Source organism: Eulemur rufifrons, chromosome 8 (assembly GCF_041146395.1).
Source record: "Eulemur rufifrons isolate Redbay chromosome 8, OSU_ERuf_1, whole genome shotgun sequence".
Classification (NCBI taxonomy): domain Eukaryota; kingdom Metazoa; phylum Chordata; class Mammalia; order Primates; family Lemuridae; genus Eulemur; species Eulemur rufifrons.
The window spans coordinates 5,376,403-5,393,172 of record NC_090990.1 but is presented as its reverse complement, the minus strand read 5'-3'; the positions used below and the strand labels follow the sequence as shown (position 1 = coordinate 5,393,172).

Below are 16,770 nucleotides of genomic sequence, written 5' to 3'. Positions count from 1 at the left end.
GGGATGTCTAAGTCAAAGCCTGCCTGTGGCCCAGGCTCTGCAATGGCTACGTCTTACCCTGACATCTAGCAACATCTAGCAGAATCAGGCAGAACTGTGCTCTCTGTTCCCTCATCACAATACCCCAACTGATGGCCTCAGCACTGACCGCTGGGGGCCAACAGGCCACTCCTGGGGTACCACGGTGTCCAGCCCTCCCCTGGTCTCTGCGTGGCAACAAGAGCTTGCTGCACTCGCTCCGGTGTGATGCCAGCTGCTCACCTTTGTAATTATGTGATTTTACATAACAAGGTGCAATATGGTGTGGAAAGAACAAGTGGTTTCCATGAAAATGAAGCTGAGTTCTTTAGAAACCAAATAAAGACAAATCACCCAATAAAATAAACTTTCTGTTGAATTAGACTGGGCAAGACAATTGTAAAAGATTGGCAGGAAGCTGGGTGTTGCGGTGCACCTGTAGTCCCAGCTACTTGGGAGGCTGAGGCAGGAGGATCACTTGAGCCCAGGAGTTGGAGGCAGCAGTGAGACCCTATCTCAAAAAAAAGAATGATGAAACTACAACCTACTCAAACAAAAGCCCTCGACCATCTGGCAGCTGATGTGTACACTGATATGTTGTAAGTGAAAATAAAATGTTTAGATTTGAGGTAAAGCATTTTAATAATTCTCTACCTAAGCCAAAGTTTTAGTTGCTCAACCAACCAATCCCATAGGATAACGGGGCTCCTATTACACTACACATTTCTCATCACAGTTGTGTCTCGTGGCCCATCATACTCCTTGGCCCCCACCCACATTCTTCAAACTCCTATTGGAGTCACTGTGCTGGGAGTAGCGGAAGCCACAGAAAAAACATAAACATCTTCCCAGAGCATCCATTTGACTCAAAAGTTAGGGACAAATATTCTTTATAGAAAAATAAACATGGATATATCATGGAATAGAATGTAAAATTAACATTAGCATTAAAAATAGAAGTTGAAGCTTCAAAGCAAGGTCACAGTTGGGGTGGGCTGCTGCAGGCCAGGGTTGCACATCCCAGCTCTTCTGGCTGGAAGAACGGTGGGAAAGTTGGAGAAGTATGGTCCACCAGGGTCAAGGTTACTACCAGCTGCCCGGCTATCTCCCAACCACTCCCCCTAGGATCCCCCAGCACAAGGGCTCCTGGGATGGCTGCCTCCGGAACAGCTGGCCTGCTCAGGAGCTTGCTGTTGTGGCTCACAGGTGACAAGACCACCCAGAGTCCACTGCTGTGGCCAAGGTCACATGATGGCAGACCTCACTGGTGAGCTCTTTCCAGTCCCGGCCCCCGTGAGCTGGGCCAGGGGCTGCTCTTGCCACTACCCTGGGGGAGAAGGACACACCTGGACAAGATGTTATCTCCAATGATCCTCACCCCTGACACCCAAGCTCCTTCTGACCTTGAAGGGCTAGAAAAAGCTGAAAAAACTAACCCCGCCGGCTTTTACACATCTGAGAGGAACATGCTGATAAAGAACAAAGTGATTCCAACTTTGATGTGCAAAATGGGGATATTTACCGACACGCGCTCTGTGTGTTCCATACCAGTTGCTCATGGGAGGATCGACTAAGACAGTGGACGAATAAACCTTACATCTTGCAAACCTTAACAATGTATGACAGGCACACCTGTCATTTAAACCTCACTCCCTCCCGCATTGTGGGCCTCAAACATTTATTCAGCCAATGGTAAAAACTGCCACTTTTTGAGTACCCATAACCTGATACACGTTTCTCATTATTTCTAATCTTCACAACAGTCCGGACAAAGAGATACTGTTATCCCAATTTTCAGATGAGAACCCAGAGACTTAAGCCACTTGTCAAGGTCTCCTACATGTTAAGTGTCAATGCCAAGATACAAACTGTCTAATTCTAAAACTCTTGCTTTTGATACTCACATTAAGCTACCTTTCTGTTCATTCTCAAAGCACCGTTTCGCTGGGAACAGGGAGCCAAGCACATCTTCGGAAACAATCACATATTAGATATGCTGCACTTAATTTAAAAATAGACCACACTTCAGCACTGATTTCCAAATGACAACAGAAGGGCTGTATATTAAAATATTCATCACAACACACAACAGGGAAAAAAGATTCATGACCTGGGGGGTTGGCCCCCAGACCTGTGGAGCCATCAAGAACAGGAGATGTGGTCTGGGAGCTCATCCTTTCCTTGGCTCTGAACCCAAGAAACATCTTTAAGGGAATTTTTTGAGAAGGATGGGTAAGGTGGAAAGGTTGGGGGTTTGGGGGTCCCCCCTCCCCCGCCGAAGAGATTTCTCATGAAGCAGTTTATTTGAGAGCAAGCTCCTGGTGTTCTTAACTTCCTCCTCAAGCGCACGTCAGGTCAGCAGTGAAGAGGAAAATGCATGCATTGGGCACACCCTGCCTGACCTTCACGCCCTCCCTTAAGGCTGCCTGAGGCCCATTTGAGACGACAGCAGAGGCCACTTTCCTCAAAAGCTGGTTAAGAGCAGGCATCACAGGCAGCACCCCAAGCTGGTGTCAAAGCCCCAGATCCTGCCTCCTGAAATGCCTGGGGCATCCACAGGGCTGCCTCGGTTTCCCAGACAGCATGAAGGAGCATCTGGATGTAAACGGTGGAACAGTCACCAACAATTCTGGACTTGAACAAAACCACGAGTAAGGCTATATCCCCCATTTCCATGCTGCAGAGGCTGCAGGACCACGGGGGACCCTGGTTCCCGCAGAAACAGCCCCATCAGCCCTGCCCATCTGCTCAGTGAGGCGAGCCTCGCCCGGCAGGTTCATTTGCTGGCCCTGGGTGGCTCACACCACGTCCAGCAAGACAGCCAAGGACTCAGTCCACAGGGACAGAAAGCAGTTGTCAGCTCCCCTCCCAGGACCACCTACCTCTATGGCAGAAAAATAGATCAGTTACAGATTGAAACAAGATGAGTCTTCAGGGTGAACAGAGACTTGTTAACTTACATTAAAATAGTAACAACTGTGATATGAGAAACCAAAATAGACACCCCTTTGTCAACTAAGATGGACTCTAATGTTAAGAAAACAAAAGTTACCTATAGGTTGAGGGATCAGGGCCCAACTGGCACGGCAAATTTCTAAATTCCTACAGCTGTAAGAAAAATCACACTCTTGCTAAACTTCCTAACAATAGGAGCTATCCCGCAAATTATCTGACACCTCCTAACTCTGATTTACAACCCAGATCACTATCACTCTGATTGGACAGAAGACTGGCCTTACATTCTTTTCTGATAAGCATGTGCATGCCTTCAATCCCCTCATAAATATGTATAGCTTTCCCCCAAAACACCTGCTGAATATGTATGACTTTATTGGGTGATACAGACTCTGTGAGGCATAAAACCCGATCTGCCTATTCCCTCTTCGAAGAGAGAGCACCAGCCTGGTGTGGTGGCTCATGACTGTAATCCTAGCACTCTGGGAAGCCAAAGAGAGAGGATTGCTTGAGCTCAGGAGTTTGAGACCAGCCTTAGCAAGAGCGAGACCCCATCTCTACTAAAAATAGAAAAATTAGCTGGGCGTGGTGGCATGCACCTGTAATTCCAGCTACTCGGGAGGCTGAGGCAGGAGGATCACTTGAGCCGAGGAGTTTCAAGGTTGCAGAGAGCTAGGCTGATGTCATGGCACTCTACCCCAGGTGACAGAGCGAGACTCCATCTCAAAAAAAAAAAAAAAAAAAAAAAAGAAGCAGAGAGAGCACCTTTAGTCCACACTGGAGACTATCTCTTCCCAGTTTGCAAACTGATATTGCCAATAAAGCTCTCCTTTCTACTATTTAGCCATCCTGGTGGTCTTTTGGATGAAACAATAAGAACAGCTAATATTTACTGAGTATCAACTATGTGCTAGGTGGTGTTCACTATCTAATGTATCTCATTTAATCCTTCAGGCAAACCTAGGAATGGGTCCCAGTACGTTTCATTTTACAGAGGAGGAAATGGAAGATAAGAGAAGTTAAGTAATCTACTCAAGGTCACACTGGGAAGTGGAAGAGCTTCCACTTCAGGTTTGAATCTGAATCCATCCAACTCCAGAGTTCAAGGGTTTAACGGCTACGTTACTGAATTTAGAGATGTTTCCACTTCCTGGAGAGTTGGTTCACCAGATACCTAAGGAAGTGCAAACCTCATACGATACAGCTAGCATACAGAACACAAGCTATTTAAATTCATTAGTAATAAAAGAAATACATTTTAAGTAATTACCTTTAGGCATATTAGCAAAACATTTCTTTTAGTATTATTCAATGCTGGTAAGAATGTTGTGAAACTAGGCCGGGTGCAGTGGCTTACACTTTGGGAGGCCAAGGCAGGAGGATTACTTAAGGCTGGGAGTTTGAGACCAGCCTGAGGAAGAGCAAGACACCCCTCCTAACTCTACAAAAACTGAGAAATGGAAGTGAACACTAAACATACATTTCACAATATCACAGTGTCCTAAAGCAAGGACACCAGCAGTTTCTCAAGCATCCTCCATTGAGCGACATGTGTGTTGCTTACACACACACCCCCCACTACCTCTCTCAAAATACTGTAATTGATATTTTTAGGCATATGGCTTTTCCCATATTCAAGAATTATTGTGACAAAGGCATTGAACATGTTTATAGCTCTTGGGACTAAATGGTTTTCCAGAAAGACTGGATCAAAAATTATTTTTCTAAGTGAAATATAATAGTTTCACATTCTTTTTTTTTTTTCTTTTTTATGAAGGGGTGGGAGGCTGTGAGGAGGGGTGTTCAGTTGCCTTGTTTGTTTTTGTTGAGACAGAGTCTCACTCTGTTGACCTTGGTAGAATGCAGTGGCGTCACTGTAGCTCACAGCATCCTCCAACTCCTGGGCTCTAAGCAATCCTTCTGCCTCAGCCTCCTGGGTAGCTGGGACTACAGGCTTGCACTGCAATACCTGGCTGGGTCTTCTTTTTTTTTTTCCTTTTCTTTTTGGTAGAGATGGGGGTCTCACTCTTGCTCAAGCTGGTCTCAAAATCCTGAGCTCAAGCAATCCTCCTGCCTCAGCCTCCCAAAGTGCTAGGATTATAGGCAAGAGCCACCATGCCCAGCCTCTTTTTTTTTTTTTTTTCTTTTTGAGACAGGGTCTCACTCTATTGCCCAGGTTAGAGTGCAGTGGCATCATCATAGCTCACCGCAACCTCCAACTCCTGGGCTCAAGTGATTCTCCTGCCTCAGTCTCCCGAGTAGCTGGGACTTCAGCCACATGCCACGAGACCTGGCTAATTTTTAAATTTTTTGTAGCGATAGGGTCTTGCTGTGTTGCCCAGGCTGGTCTCAAACTCCTGGGCTCAAGCAATCCTCCCATCTTGGCCTCCCAAAGTGCTAGGATTACAGATGTGAGCCACCACACCTGGCCTGGAGAAATTTTAAAAGGCAGAAGATCACAATGAGCAATCTGAAACTGCAAACATAGACAAACAGGCAAGGTTCCCTTTGCTCAACCTCTGCTGGGGACCCAAAGCCTTATTCATACAAGTGGGTATAATTGTCGGGGTAGTCCTGGGACTCCTCAATACAGGAGCCCACGCACTGTGATACCAAGATCCACTGGGGAAGCCCCGACTTGGGCTGCAATTAGACCGAGGGAATATAAGGATGTCAGGGCTGATAGGATTATGAAAGTTGGAATGTTTAAACAAGCATGATGCAAAGAAGTTGTGTCTCCTTCACCTAAGTGTTTTGTGAGAATGGATATTATGTCTGGCTGGGGAATACTTCCCTACCTAGTACTGGAGAACAAAAAACAGGTAGATTTGGGTGATGTCAGAGAAATAGGGATGGTAGTGCCCAGAGAGTTCTATAATACAGTGGAAACGCTTTATACAGGATTTTGCTACCTGGGAAGGCAAGGGAGCCTCCTTCTCCCAGGACTGACTCTGCCACTGTGCAGAGCTGCTGGGTTTCACGATGCCCTATGCTCAGCTCTAGGGCGACCAACCAAGAGCTGGTGGGTTTGGGGATGGCAGTTCCAAGGTGAACAGATAACATCCTATCTGAAAGGATTCCACTCTGATCAAAGAAGGAAAGAACAAGTCAGCTTAGTGGGCTGAACTGCATGCTGTTTTCCTGGCAGTGATAGAATTATTGAATAATAATAAAAGCTCTTGTGTCTGGCTTTTTACTGACTCGTGGGCAGTGGCCACTGGCCTGGCTCCACACTCAGGCAGGGGGCAGTGGAAACCCGGGCTACTAAAGAGATGCCCCTACGGAAAATTGAGGGGTGCATTAATGTCCACCATGCCACGGCCGTCTGACGGACATGCCGAGGCCCATCAGAAGGACTCCGTTCTAGGTTTGGAAGGTGGCTGGAATGACAAGCAGATGTCCCTGGGTGCTGAGGTGGCCCCCTGGGTCAAGAAATGAGTGGATACGGGCGCTGCAGCAGTGCAGAGATGGGCTGAACGTAGACGTGTTCCTCTTGCACCCTCTCGGGCACACAATGCCACTAAGAACTGTTCTGTCCTCTGGCAACAGAATAGCCTGCCAACGGCTCCTGGGCAGATTCCCTGGGGGGAAGCCCCTGACCAGAGCTGGCAAGTGAGATGGATGCTGGGAGCCCCGGGGGACCGCAAATGGGTCCTGACAGGAATTGACCCTGACCCTGGACTGGGCTTTGCTTACTCTTGGAAGATGCAAATGCTCCAGGTGCCAGAGAAAAACCAGGACAGAAGATGCCGCATGGATTTGGGTGGCTGACCGCCCGCCATTTCTTCAGACCAAGGAACACCCTGCACAGCTCATGGTGTCCAGCGGCCAGAGAGACGGCCTCCTCAGAGCAGCGGTTTGATGGAGAGGTGGAATCGGCAGGCGGAAGAGCAGCTGTGTAAAAGGGGGAGAGGAGGCACGAGGGGCTGGCGTCCACGCCGCCACACTCAGCGTGAGGGGGCGGGAAGGGTGGGTATGAGTAAGTACACCAGTGTAACCACTGTCATTTCTTCTTCTCCCCCTCACCTGTCTTTCTTTCTTTTTTAGACTCTGTCACCCAAGCTAGAATGCAGTGGTGTCATCATAGCTCACTGCAACCTCCAACTCCTGGGCTCAAGTGGTCCTCCTGCCTCAGCCTCCCGAGTAGCTGGGACTACAGGCATGCGCCACCACCATGCCCAGCAACTGTAATTTTTTTTCTTCCCCACATCACTTTAATGACACTTCTATGACCACCAAAAAGGATGCCGAGGAAATGAAGCAACATGGAAAATTGCTAATGAGCCAATGTTAAGTGAAAAAAAGCAAACTATAAAAGCACATGCCTAAAGCCTCAAAAAATTAAACATGGAATTACCACGGGATCCAGCAATTTGGGTACAGACCCAAAAGAATTCAAAGCAGGGACTTCAACAGATATTTGTATGCCCGTGTTCACAGCAGCGTTACTCACAAGAGCCCAAAGGTGGAAGCAACCCGTGTCCGTCCACAGATGATGGAGAAACAAAATGTGGTCTACACACAAGATACTCAGCCTGAAAAAGGAAGGCGATTCTGATACACGCTACCATATGGATGGGCCTTCAGGACATCATGTAAATTAGATAAACCCATCATAAAAGGACAAATACTGTACGATTCCACTTATGTGAGGTACCTCGAGTTGTCAAATTCACGGAGACAGGAAGGAGAATGGCTGCCAGCACTGGAGGAATGGGGACAGGGGAGTTAGCGCTTAATGGGTAAAGAATTTCAACTTTGCAACATAAACATGTATTTCTGGGGGTGGGTGGTGGTGATGGTTATACAACAGTGTGAATGCACTAAATGCCACAGAACTGTACTCTTAAAAATGCTTAAAATGATAAATTTTAGACTATGACTATTTTACAAAACATAAAAATTAAGATTAAAAACCACATGTAATCAAATTAAATTAAATCACTGATTAAATTAAGGTGCAAGTATTCAGTGAGTGGCAAGGATACCCAGTGGGTGGCGCTGTGCTGGGACAGCGGGATGCTAATAAGCGGCGGCTGCAGCCCCCACTCCACGCCTGCTCCTCTACGGACGCCGCGGGGACTGCTGCGTGCCTGGCGCTTTACATGGGGCAATATGTGAGAGACTAAAGGCCAGCAGTATTGCTGCTCCAGTGTTATTACTGAGGGCTCCTGAGGTTCTGAGAGGTTGAGCAATTTGCCCAAGTGGCTCACTCCTGTAATCCTAGCACTTTGGGAGGCTGACGTGGGAGGATCGCTTGAGCCTAGGGGTTTGAGGCTGCAGTGAGCTATGATCTAGGATCTCACAACTGCACTCCAGCCTGGGCAACAGAGCAAGACCCTGTCTCAAATTAAAAAAAAAAAAAAAATGGCTGAGATTGAAACCCAGTTCAGCTGGCTCCAAAAACAGCACGTTTTCTTCCATGTGGCAGTCCCCTCCCCCCGACCACCCCGTCACCCTGACACAAGTGACTTTCCAAAGTGTCAATAACAAAACTATGATTTTGCTTCCTTTTTAAGAAAGCACTTCTCCCAGATTTCATGACCAGAGCAATGACCCCACTGTGGCTGAGGCAGGAGCGTGGCCCAGCACAGCCAGAGAGCCCTGGAGGCCCCTCAGCCCAACTGCACCCCCCATGTCTTCAACCTGCCCTTCCTACAAACTTCAATAATAGGGGGGCTCCCCAACCCCCCCCCAGCACCACCAGCTGAGCCCTGCCCCCACCTCTCCCGAAGGCCGCTCAGCTGAGGGAAGTTCAAACTGAGAGGAGTTTGTGGGGAGAGAGAAGAGGAGGAGCAGTTTTCTCTCCTTGGGAGCCCCAGAAGTTTTCCTTTCTGGGGAAGGGGCTGCCAGGCAGAGATAATGGTGCAGCAGAGACCACTGGGGACCCTGACATCCTTGCCTAAGGTCACCCAGGGGAAAGTGGCAGAACAAGGCAGGTTCCCTGCAAAGCTAACGGCAGCGCTCAGTACCATGCTCAGAAAACACAGAAAGAAACACAAGCCTGTCCACCTGTAGGTCCGTGTCTCAACCCCCAGGACCTGTGCATTATTTGAAAAAATAACTATGTGGCAAAAAGGTCTTTACAGATGGAAGTAAGGATCTCGAGATGATTTCATCCCGGGCTATCCGAGTGGGCCCTAAATCCAATGACAAGTGTCCTTATAAGAGACAGAAGAGAAGACAGACACACAGGGAAGAAGGCTATGCAGAGGCAGAGGCAGAGATTAGAGTGATGCAGCCACAAGAACCAGCAGAAACTGCATAAGCCAGGAAGGATGCTCCCCTGCAGTCCCCAGAGGGAACAAGGCCTTGCTGACCCCTTGATTTCGAACTTCTGGCCTCTAGAACTGAGAGAGAATACGATTTCTGTCGTTTTCAGTGACAGGGTCTCCCCGTGTTGCCTTGGCTGGAGTGTGGTGGCACCACCGATCAGCACGGGAGTTTTGACCTGCTCCGTTCCCGACCTGGGCAGGTTCCACCCCTCCTTGGGCAACCTGGTGGTCCCCCCTCCCAGGAGGCCACAGTGTTGATGCTGAACTTCGTGCAGACACTCGACTGGCATAGCGCGCAACAGCCCGGGACTCCACTGCACCCGGCATTTCTGTTGTTTTAAGCCACAAAGCATGTGGTCATTTGTCACAGCAGCCACAGGAAGCTAATACAGGTTGAGCATCCCAAATCCAAAATCTGAAATATTCCAAAATCTGAAACTTTTTGAGCGACAACATGACGCTCAAAGGAAATGCTCATTGGAATATTTCTGATTTCAGATTTTCAGAGTTGGGATGCTCAACCAGTGAGCATATAATGCAAATATTCCAAAATCCGAAAAAGTCTGAAACCGAAACATTTCCGGTCCCAAGCATTTCAGATCAGGGATGCTCAACGTGTTCCGCAGCCCTCCAGGACCAAAAGCCCCAAGCAGGTCCATCCCTTCCTGCAGCTTCTCAGCCCCCACTCCCGGCACTTTCTCTAAGTGGACGCAATTTCCCCCAATGTGAGTGAAACAAGCTAACTGAAACATCACTTTCGAAATGCCACCACCATCACTCCAGTCACACTGCCTGTGCTCAGAAAGTAGGGGGCCTTGGAAGGCACCCATTTCTAGCAGAAGCCCTGGCCCTCATCAGAGGTGGTGAGGTCGTCACTTCTGGGGAGGGGGCTCCTCTCATGCGTATCCAGCCAGCGCAGCCATAAGGGGAACTTTCACAGGCCCCAGGGACCGTGCCGGCCCCCAGGGAGGGGAGAGTGGCCCATATCTTGGTAGGAGCCACAGTGTTCGGCTGCAATGAAAGGGGAGTGTGGAGGGAGCTTCCTGGGGTTTTTTTTTTCCACCTTGAAACTGGCAGCATTTCTGATATGATTGTGGGGGATTTCCACCAACCAAATTAAAGACAATCCATTTTAGTATTAACTACAAGGAGAGAGGTGGAGTTTTGCAAACTTTGCTATTTATGAAACACTGTCACTGGCACCAAGATGATAATGTTTGCCTCCCTCCAAACAAGCCAAGCTCTGCCATCCTCTTGCGGACAGGGCTCTCGTCTCATCCACGCTCCTGGAGCACTTGCTTCTGGATCGTCCCCTCCAACAGCTTTGCTGGGAAACACATCTGTCCCCTGGGGAGTGGCTAAAGCCTCAATCCCGACTGAAAGAGCTTTTTCAAAGGTCCCATGTTAAGGAAACATTTGCTGGGGCCCCAAACCTCACCATCAGACCCACAGAAGCAGCTGGCCTCAGGGAGGGAGGGAACTGCTCTCTAAACAAAAATGGTTTTGAAAAATAAGCCAGCCAAAGGGGAATTGCTTCATAAGTTGCACATTCACTTCTCCCTTTAACTGTGCAATTGAAGAAAAACAAGGTGAAGCAGGAACTGCCCCTCTTAACTCTCCCTCCCACCCACGTGGTCTCCCTCCTTCAACACTGCAGGGCTGGGTGCAAAACCTAATTGGCTCTAGAGGCTGGTCTCTAATTATTTCTCTTAGCAGAGGCCCTGGCCCCCAGTGCGATCTCAAGAGACACTCATTAAACTCAGCAGAGCAGAAGAAGAAATGGAGCCCACAGAGGAGTGCGAAGACGGGGCAGCAGCATGGACAGCGCTGCAGAAACACAGCTTGTCCTGCTAGAAGAGGAGCATGGCACTCACCATGTTCCAGAAACATCTATGTTGGCAGTGTGGCCAGCACTGTTTCTGCACATGGCAGAGGGGTGGGGGGATGGGGCTCAGAAGGAGGTGAGTTTGGTTGTCTCTAGAGCAGACAATGGGTTTTAAGCGGATTCCCTCACTGCACCCCAGGGTGTCTTCCATCGCTTGGAAGAGTTTGTGACAGCAGCCAGAGACAGTCAACCCCAGGACACCGCAGGCAGTCCTCCCACCAGCCAAGAGGGCTGGAATCCTGACACCAGAAAACCAAACTCCAGCAGACCACGGAAATGTGAAGGGCTTGACAATTGCTGCTCTAGAGAGCAGAGAGAAAGCTCCACTTCTATCTCCCTGGGTTTGGTGGCAGCTTCGACCATCCAAAGAATCCTCCTCCCCACCTGTCACAGCACTCAAACCCTGGGGTCATGGCAGTAGCAGATCACACAGAGAAGCATCTCAAGGGTACCTTAGAGACTGCACCTCTGAAAGGACACCCCAAGTCTCCCCATCCCACACCAAGAGAACTGAGGACGTTTTCCTTACTCTGCAACCACTTAGCATGGTAAAGCACTCCAACCTCTCAACCTGCAGGGAATGCGAATAGTGTGGGTCGGTGAGTTCTTTAACTTTCCTGAGCCTTAGTGTCCTCAACTGGAAAATGGAGACATCACTCCTCAGTTTCAAAGTCCCTTTGGATCTGTGAACCTTCCCCTTGGACAACCCGGACAACCCGCAAGGCACACCTGCTCCACGTACACGCGCGACTGTGCCCTTCGTCTCAGAGGTGGGATTCAGGACCCACAGGTCCCTTTTTCCAGGGGGCACCCGAACTAAGTGACAGCTGCTCAACCAGCCCAGCGCTCCACCCGCAAACGGGGCAGATCTCAAGAGTGCCGCTTGGGGACCCAGTATGTGCGCCGCCCCGACCCCCGATCCCGGAAATCCATCCCCAACCCCTACACCACCAGCAGCCACGAACGCACTTTTCGGAGCCTCCCATCGGTGCTTCCCTGACTCTCTGAATTCCCACGTCCCCGCCAGGGCAGAGCGCTGCTGGCTGAGCAGCGGCCCCATTCTGGTGCCCACGAAAGGTCGTCTCAGTTCCCCTCTCCTCGATCTCAAAGAAGGAGGTGCAGAAGAGGAAGCCTAAATAAAAACAGGAAACTCGATTTAAAAAAAAAAAAAAGCCCCATTCAGGCTGAATTACGGGTAAGAGTATTTAAAAAAAAAAAAAAAGTCCGGAAATGCAAAGCTGGAGGCGGTTTTGCCGCCGTAACCCGGGCTGAGCCGCAGATCCGGGGGCGATGTCGCCTGTGCCGCTGCAGTCCACGCGGCGACAGGCGCTGACAGCCCGGGGCGCGGGTGGGGCGGCGCGTCCACGCGCGGGGAGGGAGCGCCCGGAAACTTCGCGCCCCGCCGCTCTCCGGCCCGCGCCCCGCTCGCTGAGCCGGGCTGGGAAGGGCGCGCGGGGCCCGGGCGCGGGCGAGCAGTGCGCGGCCCTCTCCCGGCGCCTGAGCGGGCGCACCGGGCGACGCCGCTAGCGGGAGCGCAGCCCGGACCTGGGCGCCGTGCGGGTCGCCTCGCGCCTCAGCCCGCGCCCGGGAGGCGGCACTGCCGCTGGGGGCGCAGCGGGGACCGCGCCGCCCGGCCGGGGCGCCCCTCGTCCGGCTCAGCAGCGCGCACAGTCCCAGGGCAGGGGAGCTGCGCGCCGCTCTCGGCGGGCCCGCAGGGGAGGGCCCCGGGCCCGGAGCGCAGTCTGGGCGGCGGCCCGGGCGCGCCCGGTGCCCGACTCGCTAGAAGCCGGGAGGCGCCCAGCCAGGGCGCGCGGGCTGCGCGTACCGCAGAGACGCCCGGCAGCCGGCTCCGAGCACAGCGCGGTCCCCGAAGCCCTGGCCCCGGCCCTCTCCCCATCTTACCGGTCCCGGCGCGGCTGGCAGCGGCTGGGCCTGCGGCCGCTCGGAGCGAGCGCGCTGGGCGCGAGTGAGCCTCGACGGCCGGAGGCGGGGCGCGCTGGGGCGCTCCGCCTGCTGACAGCCCGCACACTCCACTTCCCACTTTGTTTCCTTTCAACTTGCAACAGGAAAAACAACAGGTCCTCCCGCGCCTCGTCTGCCCCCACACCCCCCGCCTCGCCCGCGGCTGGAGGGGCATCGTCCCAGGTGCCTCTGGAAGCTGCTCCTTGCCCTTCTTCAAAACAAGTTTTCTTTTTATGCACAGGAAAACAACCAAATAAAGGACCGAAGAGGCCCTGAAACTTCCACCTTCACACACCGAAGAATTTTAACAGCGGCCGTAGAAAGGCTGCGGGGCGGGAGGGGGAGACCGGTAACTGCAGCGCTGGGCACCCAAGGGCGCCAGGCTCAGGACGCGCTACCCCAAAATATGACTGTGGGAGACCTGAATGTGCCACCTCAAAATACACTTTTTTGTGGCATATTTTGAGCTGGTTATTCTGAGAAACTACAGACCCAAGAGTAGCTCAGAAAAATTGTCCTTGTGTAAAATCTATAAAGAAAATCATTAAAGTATCTGAATCAAGCCGAGGGCTGCTCAGAGGTAACTTTATTACCTGAGAGGCTTTATCTGCGTAACAAGACAAACTTTTTTTTGTTCTTTTTTTAAAAAGTGGGGTGGGGTCTCCCTATGTTGCCCAGGGTGGCCTTGAACTCCTGGGCTCAAGCGATCTTCCTGAGTGGCTGGGATTACAGGCGTCAGCAACTGTCACCAATGCAAGACCCCCTTTATTCATCCATTTCCTCCCCTCACCCTGCCATAACTTATGCAGACACCTCCCCAGGGGTCCCAAGCCCCAACTCATTTCTGTAGGAACATGGCCTATTCCTTTCAGGACACTACATAAGCTATAATCATTTGACCCTGCTTCAGTCTTATATTGTGTGGGATTTCCTTTCTGTGACAAGTACATGAACATGGTTTTTTTTCTTGTTAATCTGTCTTATGTCATTTTAATTTGTAGGCCAGCCAAAGAATGCAGCAGGGGGGATGGAGGCCAGGTTCCCGCCCCCTACACTGTGCATGAGGAGAAGCCAGGGGGGACAGGCAGGACCACAGGTCCCTGTTGGGGGGATGCTGGGCCCGTTCCTAGGAAGGCACCCTGACACCCTCCCAGTGGAGCATCTGAGGCTCATGGCCTCACTCCCACCCCAGGCTCGGGTCACTGGGCCTCGGCAGCGGTCTCTGGCCTGCTCCAAGGAGATCCTGCCAGAAGCCAGACGGGAAATGGACCGATGGCTGGGTAAGCACCTGTCCCTAGCCCGGCTCTTGCTAGGCCGCAATTTGAAACACTGCCCCCCGGTTGTCAGAGTTTGTGGTAAGAAACAGTCAGATGAGAGCTGCTTTTGCATCTTCCAGAACAACTAACTCTTCATTGCATATGTATTTGCTGACAGCAATCAAATCATGCTTTTTACTCTGCAAGACGTTGCGGGGAGAACCAAGGCACGCCAGCAGCTAAGATGTGCTTCCCATATTGTTCTCTTTGATCCCCATGAAGGAAACCAGAATGTCACCCCAAAATATGCCTCTTTGACATAAATTTTTTTTTTTTTTTTTTGAGACAGAGTCTCACTCTGTTGCCCAGGCTAGAGTGAGTGCCGTGGCGTCAGCCTAGCTCACAGCAACCTCAAACTCCTGAGCTCAAGCGATCCTCCTGTCTCAGCCTCCCAAGTAGCTGGGACTACAGGCATGCACCACCATGCCCGGCTAATTTTTTTTTTCTATATATATATTTTTAGCTGTCCATATAATTTCTTTCTATTTTTTAGTAGAGATGGGGTCTCGCTCTTGCTCAGGCTGGTCTCGAACTCCTGAGCTCAAACGATCCGCCCACCTCGGCCTCCCAGAGTGCTAGGATTACAGGCGTGAGCCACCGCGCCCGGCCGACATAAATATTTTTGAGCTAAAGGCAACTAAGAAGCAGCAGAGGGCGAGATCATTCTGTCTTCTCCCCCTTTCGGCCTGTTAAGTAAAATTTGTAGGCGGCCATTGATGGAGACTAGACCTCTGTACTGGGCGCAACAGGCAAAACCAATATGGAGTCATTCATGCTAAATGAAACCAATTAACTCAGGAGTCTACTCAGGCAGCGAATGGCTGGGTTTTGTCAGGTTACAGCAGCTGCGTGTTAGGCAGTCGCAGGCTGCCAACTGATTCAAATAAGGCAAATGCTGTAACAGTTAAACTCTATACCTCACTTCTGTTTTCTATCCATAATTGTGGTCTGACCATATTACTGGCTGAAGGTCTTTGAACATGCTCTGGTTCTGAGGGCCACCCTATTCTAGAATCTTGAATAAACGCCAATTAAAATCTTTAAATTTGTTGTGATTTTGACTTTTGTCACACCTAAATACAGGATATAAATTCGATTTTTCTGGTAACAACTCTTATCAGCTCAGAATCTGCAAGCAACCCCTTACTCCATTAGTTTTCTCCTGTCTACTCAACTTCCCTGCAGTTTCTCACCTCTGGGAGCCTAACACTGCTTTCCTTTTCTGGAAAATTCACTGTTCTTTGTTAAAGATGCTACATAAGCCAGAGCTTGAAGCCACTGCTTTGACATACCTTCCACGGAGGTTCCTTCTGCGTGACATGCCCCGCACACGTTAATAAACTTGCTTTTTTTTCTCGTGCCTCTGTCATTTGCTGCAGGGATCTGTCCCAACTACAAATGTATTGAGGGTTGAGAGAAATTATATTTTCTCCTTGACACCCCCAGCAGCCCAGCAAGGTAAATCTTATCGTCCCCACTTGAGGATAAGAAATCTGAGACTCGGGAAGGTCTCAGTAATTGTCTGGCTTCTTCCAGAGCCTTGCTCCTTCTGCCCTGCTACGCCGCATCTCCTGAGGCCTCAGACTCCTAAGAAGTTTCACTTTCCTGAACACCTGATACACTTCCTTTCTGAGACCAGAGCCATAGGATGTACTGTGTCCCTCTCTTTTGCTTAGGGTGCCAGGGAGCGCAAGCTAAATTTAACATTCAAGTACAGTCAGAGTCTTTCTTCAAGTTGCTGATAGAATTGCCTTCTGCCTTCCTCTGTAGGGTTTCTGATCTCTCTCACTTTATTTTTAACTGTTGTCATGTGCATTTGAGAGGAAGCTACCTCAGGTTCCCTTTGAATTGTAAATAAAACGAACTAGTGATAGTGGAGAATTTATAGCAATCCTAGAAGAAAAGTGGCCCCTTGGCCAACATGTGTCACCCACATGAGCTCCAGGACCCTCAACTCCTTTCTCTGGAAATTAGTCCTGATGGGGACATGCTTTGGCCCCATTTCATGAGGGGAAAGGAGATCTTAGTCATTGAAGGGTGGAGCTGGTCAGTGGAGGACGGGCCTGGACCGACAGAGGCAGAGTGTGCGCCCCTCGGCGGAGATTGCACGGGCCCCTGGCCTATTTCCTTCTTTCCTGTAACCCTCTCCTGCAGAACTTCCCCTCCAAAAGCCAACCAACCTCCACAGCTTCTCACGCAAGCAGCAAACATCTTTGCTCTGTTCAACTCCGAGTGGCTTCATCACCAACACCCACACACCCACATATGCCCACAAGAAGGGCTGTCTCCGGGCAGCCACACTGAGCACCCAGGACTGGGGGTGCAAATGTGAGAAGCCCACTTCCTCAGCCTCTCCACA

General features: G+C 50.5%; 1 protein-coding gene across 1 annotated transcript in view; it reads right to left on the bottom strand.

Annotated features, from left to right (window-relative positions):
* Positions 1 to 12,149, bottom strand: part of PIK3CD (phosphatidylinositol-4,5-bisphosphate 3-kinase catalytic subunit delta) — a 48,715-nt gene extending 36,566 nt beyond the window's left edge. The window contains exon 1 of the mRNA XM_069479317.1: positions 12,103 to 12,149. The gene's annotated coding sequence lies outside the window, so the exon portion shown is untranslated. The remainder of the gene's footprint in view (positions 1 to 12,102) is intronic.
* Positions 12,150 to 16,770: the final 4,621 nt, after the last annotated feature.